Genomic DNA, 8767 nt, shown 5'->3' with positions numbered 1-8767 from the left:
AAAGAAAGAAAGAAAATGTACTGGTGATCATCTTAAAATGTTTGAGTCTCCCTTATTCTCCCGCTTAAGATTATAAGCCAATTCAAGGGAAAGTCTAAAGCCACATGTTTTACTCATCAGTTAGCCATTCCTCACTATAAATTGGGATGTGAGTACATGCCTTATAGAATCCTTACAAAGATGAAATGAGAAATTACATACCTTGTTCTAACTGCACATTTATTTTCTATAATACAGTCAAGTGATGATCATTGGTCCTTGACTATGAAGAGGCAGGTGTGTGACATTGGAGAAAAATTATTTGATAGTTGAAAGAAACATAATACAAAGGTAAACGTACAGTTAGCCCTTAAACAATGGGTCTAGGTATGCTGGTCCCCCCCAGTCAGAAATCTCTGTGTTACTTTTGACAGCAACCCCAGAATGAACAAGTAATAGCCTTCAGTTGACTAGAAACCTTACCAATAATAAAAACAGTCGGTTAACACATATTTTATATGCTGTATATATTATATACCATATTGTCACTAAAAAGTAAGCTAAAGAAAAAATGTTATGAATATCATAAAGAAGAGAAAATATATTTACTATTCACTAAGTGGAAGTGGGTCATCATAAAGGTCTTCCTTTCATTGTCTCCACTTTGAATAGGGCTGAGGATGGGGAGGAAAAAAAGGGGTTGGTCTTGGTGTTTCAGGAGTGGCAGAGGCAGAGGAGTTGGAGGAGGTGGAAGGGAAGGCCAGAGGGGAAAACACGCTGTGTAACACTTTACAAAAATATATCATGATTTTTGCCTTTTTGCTTTTTCGTTTCTCTAAAAATGTTTCTATATGGTACCAATACTCTCACGGTTTGCTTTCATTTCTGTGCCTTCCATGTTATTAAAGAAGTCAAAAGCAGTCTTGAATAGTCAAAACGCTTTTGCCAGATTTTCTAATGTGTGCTTGTTTTCTGTTACTGCTTCCTCTATGTCTCCTTCCTCACCATGTGACCCTGGTTTGGAAGCACTCAACTCCATCAAGTCATCATTTTTTAATTTTTCTGGTGTAGTGTCTATAAGTGTTTGCATTTCTCCACAATCTGTATCCTGAAACCCTTCACCTCCCACTTTTTTTTTTTTTTGACATATCTATAATCTTTTTCATGAATTCCTTGATGGGCTCTGCCATAAATCCTGGAAAGTAATGCACAACATCTGGACAGGGTTCTTTACAGCAGTTTATTGTTTCAGGCCTGATGGCTTTCATAGCTTTTACTGTAAGAATGATATCACCTTCAGTGGTGTAATCCTCCCATATTTTTATGATGCTGTCTCTATCATGGTTCTTTTCCATAGCATTGAAAATCTTATCCATAGAGTATCATGTGTAATGAGCCTTAAAGATATTTATGACCTCCCGATCAAGAGGCTGAATTACAGATGCTGTGTTTGGGAGCAAGTAGACCCCTTCAAAGCATTTGCTATTGAACTCATGGCATTCTGGGTGGCCAGGGTCATTGTTCAATATAAAAATAACTTAATGAGCAGTTTCTTCCTAGAAGGGTACTCCTGACTTCAGGGCCAAAAAAATCAATTGAACCAATCCAGAAAAAGGGTTCTCCTTCCTCAGTGGCTCTTGTTATACAAAAGATTGGCAACTGGTGTTTATCTTTTCTCTTTGTAGGTAGCAGCTTTATAGAAAAGGGCAGTCCAGATTATTAACCTGGTTGCATTTGCACAAAACAGAAGAGTTAGCTTATCCTTTCCTGGCTTAAATCCTTACTAATAAAAGTCCTTTGTGACTTTCTTACTAATAAATGTCCTTTGTAACACTGTTCTCCAGAACATGGCACTTCCACCTGCATTAAAAACCTCTTCAGGCAGACATCCTTTCTCCTCAATGATTTTTTCTCCTTTTTTGAGGCAGAGTCTTGCTCTGATACCCAGGCTGGAGGGCAATGGCACAATCTTGGCTCACTGCAGCCTCTGCCTCCTCTCAGCTCAAGAGGTGATCCTCTCAACTCACTCTTTTAGTTGCTAAATCTACAGGCATGTGACACCATGCCTGGCTAAGTTTTGTATTTTTTCAGTAGGGATGGGGTTTCCCAATGTTGCCCAGGTTGGCCTTCAATACCTGGGTTCAAACAATCCTCCCCCCTTGGCCTCTTCAATGCTGGGATTATAGGCATGAGCCACTGTACCTAGTCTCCTCAATGATTTTCTTTATGTCAACTGGAAACTTGTCTGCTGCCTTAGTCACCAGAAGCTGCTTCTCCTGTTATTGTGATGTTTTTAAAGTCCAACCTCTTTATAAAATTATCAAATCATCCTTTGCTAGCTATCAAATCATCCTCCAGCTTTAAATCCTTCTTCTTTGTGCTTTAAGTTACCATAGAATGACTTTGCTTTTTCTCTATGGTGGCACATGCCTGTAATCCCAGCTACTCAGGAGGCTGAGGCAGGAGAATTGCCTGAACCCAGGAGGTGGAGATTGCGGTGAGACGAGATCACGCCATTGCACTCCAGCCTGGGTAACAAAAGCGAAACTCCGTCTCAAAAAAAAAAAAATCATATTAGAGTCTATAGGTATACCTTTCTTATAGCAATCTTGCATCCACATAAAAGCTCCATTTTGAATGTATGTATCTCATGCAAGGTTTTTGTGCCTACTAGCATAACTACAGTAACAGCCTTATGAATTTCCTTATCCTTTTGTTTTGTTTTGTTTTATAATTAATCTTACACTGAATTCATTTATCTTGAAATGGTGGGCAACCGCAGCTGCAGACTTCAAACTATGACATATATCAAGCAATTCAACTTGTTCTTACAACATCCTGGCTTTTCTCTGCTTCTTAAGAGTATTTCCAACATTACTAGTGGCACTTTGTATGGGTCTCATGGTTTTGATAATTTTAATTTTTTTATAATAGATTTGTATATACTCTATAGTAAATAATAAGACAGACTAGGATCTACATATGTTTTATGCATTCATGATATGACCTTTTTAAATTTTTTTGATATTCATAGGCTATGGAGTTCATCTGCAGATTTTTTCAAATTGTCACAAATCTCCAAAACATCTCCCAATATACTTATTTTAAAAATCTTCATATAATTAGATTCATTCAGTTCAAACTGTGCTGCTCAAGGGTCAACTGTTTTTATTTTATGTAATAGTTAATAATGAATTAATCTGTTCTCACAATGGTAATAGACATACCAGAAACTGGGTAATTCATAAAGGAAACAGGTTTAATTGACTCACAGATCCACATGGCTAAGGAGCCATCACAATCATGGTGGAAGGCGAATGAGGAGTAAAGTCAAGTTTTACTTGGTGGTAGGTGAGAGCTTGTGCAGAGGAACTCCTATTTATAAAACCATCAGATCTCCTGAGATCTGTTCACTACCAGGAGAACAGTATGAGGGAAGCTGCTCCCATGATTCAATTATCTCCACCTGGTCGTACCCTTGACATGAGGGGATTACTACTATTCAAGGTGAGATTTGGGTGGGCACACAGCCAAACCATATCAGTTAACAACACAATGCTTACAATATGCGAATTGGGGTGTTTATAATATGCCCATCACTGCTTTAAAGTGCTTTACAAATATTAAGTCATTAAATCTTAATAACAAATATATGAATAAAGAGCTATATTTTTTTTCACATTTTACAGGTCAGAAAACCAAGCCACAGAGAAGCTGGCTGGCCCCCAGCACACACTTAAACCTCATATTCTGCTACTGTCCCCTTTTAGATGCTATAAAATTTCAAGTTTTACTTCAAAGACTTTATCACTTGAGTATCAAGTGCCACTTATTTATTTCTACAAAAGTACTGCACCATTCAAATTTGTCCTTAAGTAGACATTCAAAGTGAATAACTATAAAAGCCTGACAATACTCCCTTTCCTTGTGATAAGAAAACAAAGGCCATCAGTTGCTTTCTTATTTATAGCTGAGAATATTTTTCCCTCAACAGAGTTAAATTTACATTTAAAAAACCCACCTTATCAAAAACATTTAAAATTTAAAAATTATGGTGAGCTAACATTTGTTGGTCACATATTATGTGCTAGGCATTTTTAAGTGGCTTTTGTGTATTAACTTATTTTGTTTTTGGATAGATAAATAGTACCAACTGGTTTTTGATGGTTGGTTCTTATGCTGCTTGCACAAATTTGAGAATTGACCCAACCTCAAAGGACCTATAAAGAGGGACCTTCTACGACATAAGCAAGGCCTCTGGTCTTCCCGTCCTATTTTCCTCATGCATGGCGAGTCATAATACACTTTGACATACTGCTAAAATGTGTAGGCTAGAGAAGTGTCATAGACTCATTAATTTTACAAATTGTGGTGGAAAAAGAGAGTACAGGAAAACAGGTAACATTTTTAGTTGCCAGTATATGTATTCAATAGAGGATACCTTCTTAAATAGAGGGTCTGATTTTCTGTAAAAGGTATTTTCTCATCATTACAATGTTTAGAGATAACATTTCAATTATATTTTTATGGTTTTTAGGTTATATGTAGCAGCTAACTATTGCTTAAAAGCAGTTTTACAAAGTTATCTACATGTTAGCATGAGTTCATATGCTATCAACTGCATCATTTGAACTAAAATTAATTTTTCTCTAATATTGGGCTAGAAAAAATGATATTTCCTATTTGCCATATATTATATTCATTACAATTAGAAAAATATTAGAAAAATCATTTTCCACAGTCTGCCAAATTATCTTATGCCTACACTAAAATTACAAACTTAGTCATAACTTATGGAAAAGAAATAAAATGGATAACCAATAGTTCTACTGGGGAGATTAAAAGAAACATTCTCTATTGTATTTCTCAGAAAATATTAGATTAAAATTCAAATTCCTTCTAGTGACGGATTGTTACAAGAATAAGAAATGGCACAAACAATCCAGTTCAGGACAAAGATTTTACAAAAATAGGAAGGTTAATTATAATTGAATATTCCCTATGGATATCTCAGAAGATATGCCTCAGTCAATTTCCTATTGACAGGTGGTAGTGTAAATTAAATGTAGTATTATGCATTCAAATTGGATTTCAACTACTCATCATCCATAGTGTGACATTAGAATTAGCCTCAATGATGACAGTCGAAAGATCATAATGAGAAGAGCTGCCCTTTTCCATTCATATTGTACTTTCACTGGTGGGGAGAGTAGGTGTTAGAGATTGGATTCAAATTTTGTTATAATCTCTGCTGCCTGAAAATTTATTCCATGAGTCAACTATCCTGAATATTAATACCATACTGACTGTTCTCTGAATTAATGACACTTAAAAGGCCACTTTTCTTTTATAAATACTGTGCCAAATCCAAAAAGCAGCATTCAAGATTCTGACAATTCCACCATCAATCATTGTTTATCACTTTAAACAAACATGGGGATGTTAGTGTGTTCTCCACTGTCTCACTCAAAAAAACAAAAACAAAAAAGCACAGCAGGAATGAGGCCTATATCTTGAAAAAAGAAAAGGAAGGGTAGATGTGGTGGCTTGCGTCTGTAATCCCAGCACTTTGGGAAACCAAGGCAGGATGATCAATTGAGGTCAGGAGTTCAAGACCAGCCTGACCAACATGGTAAAACCCTGCCTCTACTAAAAATACAAAAATTAGCCAGGTGCAGAGGTACACACCTATAATCCCAGCTACTTGGGTTGCTGAAACAGGAGAATCACTTGAACACAGGAGGGAGAGGTTGAAATGAGCCAAAATCATGCCACTGCACTCCAGCCTGGACTACAGAGTGAGACTCCATCTCTAAATAAATAAATAAATAAATAGAAAAAGAAAAAGGAAAAGAAAGGAAACGGACTTAAAAAGGGGGATTTGTTTCTGTGGTAAGGGTCACAAGTGACTTCAATTGTATGAACCAGTTGTTTTTATTCAGCTGCAGAAACCTGAGGTAGAAGTCTATGAAGGTATCCATGTGCCCTGGCATCTGAATGCTCAAATCACTACTTGAGTAATTCTTATGGACAGCTATCCCCCAAATCCTTGTAGTCTCTCTCAAATGAGCATTTGTAGACTACCTGCATTAGAAAAAGCACCAAGGCAGGCTGAGGAGATCCTTGTTGAAAACGCAGATCCTGGGCTCTACTTTAGTCCTATTAATCCAGCATTTTTAAGAGTGAGGCCTGAGAACCTCTTAAAAACAAAACAAAGAAAACAAAACAAAATAAGCATTACCTGCAGGTAAGTTCAAACTATTATAAAATGTAAAAATCACTGGAACAAGACTAGAATTAGCACTTAGCTGCTCAGTCATTATTATGACAATTTCAAAGCCTAGATATTAAGGTAGAAATGCCATGTGATGAGTTATTCTATTTGAAATTAGTATATTATTTTAGCTGTTAGAGAATATTTTTACTATTACAGGAAGGACATAGTATTTTTTATGCCACAGAGAAATCAAATGTTTCTGGTTAGTCATTAACGCTAACAACCAAGATTTATTTCGTTTAAAATTATTGCTAGTTAGCATGTACGAAGATTGAAGAAAAACAGTCGGCCCACAATATTAGACATCTGAACACAAATATAGCATATAGCAAGTAGCTTCAATAAAACAAATGGCCGTTTTCTTTTACTATGTCTCCAAACAATTGCCTATACTTTCAACTGCAAGAAACAATAATTATAATAGCATCTGGTAGAATTTCTATCTCTACAGAGTTGTTTTTTTCTTTATTTTAATAATGACATGTAATTATTCATGACATTTGGGATTACTGAAGACAAACCGAAGAAAGAGAATGAAATGTTAAGCCTTCCTAGGGATCAAAGAGAGTATATTTTTGTTGTAACTTCTAATTTAATTAATGTATTCTTAATGCCATCTGGTCAGAATATCTGAAAATTTAACAGAAGATATTGACTCTTCACAAATAATAAATCTGAAAAAGTATAATATGGAAATACTGATATTATGAAATTATAGCTAGAATAATATTTTAAAAATGATGACTAGAAGGAAGAAACCATTTCAGTGAACTCTAGTGCACGTTTAGTAGTATCTTGGAATGAAGAAAGGAGACCTATTACTATTATGCCCTCAACCATGATTTAAGTCATTACTACATTATATTTAAGTATATTTGAATAAAAGTGAGATGTGTACCTGCTTCAAATGCTTCATTGAAAGAAGATAATAAAATGTGAATAACAATACATGCCTAGAGTCAAATATTCAACTTTTCAATCTAAAACTATTCTTTCCTAGCTTATAATCTTCTCTGGACCCAGATCCTCATTTAAAAATGATTATCCATATAAAATATTCAGAAGAGTAGAAGGCATGTAGTATACAAATTTTTATATTCTATATGTAATTTCTTTTAATAATTGAAAACCTGTGATATATCCTATAAATTAAAACTTAATTCACATCAGAAAATAGCTTTAGATAGTTGCTTTGTGATATGGGGTAAATCACTCTTCTTAAACTTAGGGGTTTTTTTGTTGGTGGTGGTTGGAAAATGAGGTCAGTATTATTTATTTTATAAGACTGTTATTAAGATTAAATAAAGTTGCCTTTGTTAAGGTCCCCATTGAGTTTCTGACAAATAGGGGGGCTTGATTTGTTTATTCAAGTCCCAATAAATGAATTTTGTATATAGTATTTTAACCATCTCTAGTGGACAAGGAACACAAATATTAGAAACCATAAATGCCTTTGAATTTATTCTCTTAATGGATAAAGTATGATTTGAGAAATACATTTTATTTCTTAGCTCTGTAGTCTGACATTTGGGATCAGACTAGGTATTTTAATCCATATTTTGGTTACCTCATTCTATATCTGTGAGCTTGTTTCAAAGGCAATCCTAGTCTTTAATAACCATAAAATATGTACATTTGGACAAATGTAAACAACCAATGTTTTCAGAGTTCTGAGCCATCAATCCCACCTGAAAAAGAAGTTATGTTGTTTTCCTGTTCCTGTGAACCTGAACACATAAAGTGTTGAGGGGTACTAAGGTATTACAATTAGCAACCTCAGTTACTTAGATTTGCACCATTCTAAATGGTATCACCCAAAAACTAATAAGTCCAGAAAATATCACTGAGTGAAGGATAGAGACAAGAATGCATTTGTCTTCACTTAAAGTTATGTAATAAACACAACCTTTATCAATATGAAAGTAATATAATAATACCCAGCAAATACATTTGGACAATGTGGTATGGTCTGCTTAAGAACGAGATGATCATTCTATTATAAAGATGCATGTACACATGTTTTTATTGCAGTACTATTCACAATAGCAAAGACTTGGAACCAAACCAAATGCCCATTAATGATAGACTGAATAAAGAAAATGTAGTACATATACCCCATGGAATACTATGCAGTCATAAAAAAAGATGAGTTCATGTCTTTTGCAGGGACATGGATGAAACTGTAAACTATCATTCTCAGCAAAGTGACACAAGAACAGAAAACCAAACATCACATGCTCTCACTCATAAGTGGGTGTTGAACGATGAGAACGCAAGGACACAGGGAGGGGAACATCACACACTGGGGCCTAGGGGGTGGGGGACTAGGGGAGGAATAGTAGGGGGTGAGGGGATTGGGGAGGGACAGCATTACGAGAAATACCTAATGTAGATGACCAGGTAATGGATGCAGCAAACAACTACCATGGCACCTGTATACCTATGTAACAAACCTACATGATCTGCACATGTACCCCAGAACTTAAAGTATATATATATATATATATATAT

The sequence above is a fragment of the Cebus imitator genome, unplaced genomic scaffold (genome assembly GCF_001604975.1).
Source record: "Cebus imitator isolate Cc_AM_T3 unplaced genomic scaffold, Cebus_imitator-1.0 Scaffold86, whole genome shotgun sequence".
NCBI lineage: Eukaryota > Metazoa > Chordata > Mammalia > Primates > Cebidae > Cebus > Cebus imitator.
This window is presented reverse-complemented; position numbering follows the sequence as displayed.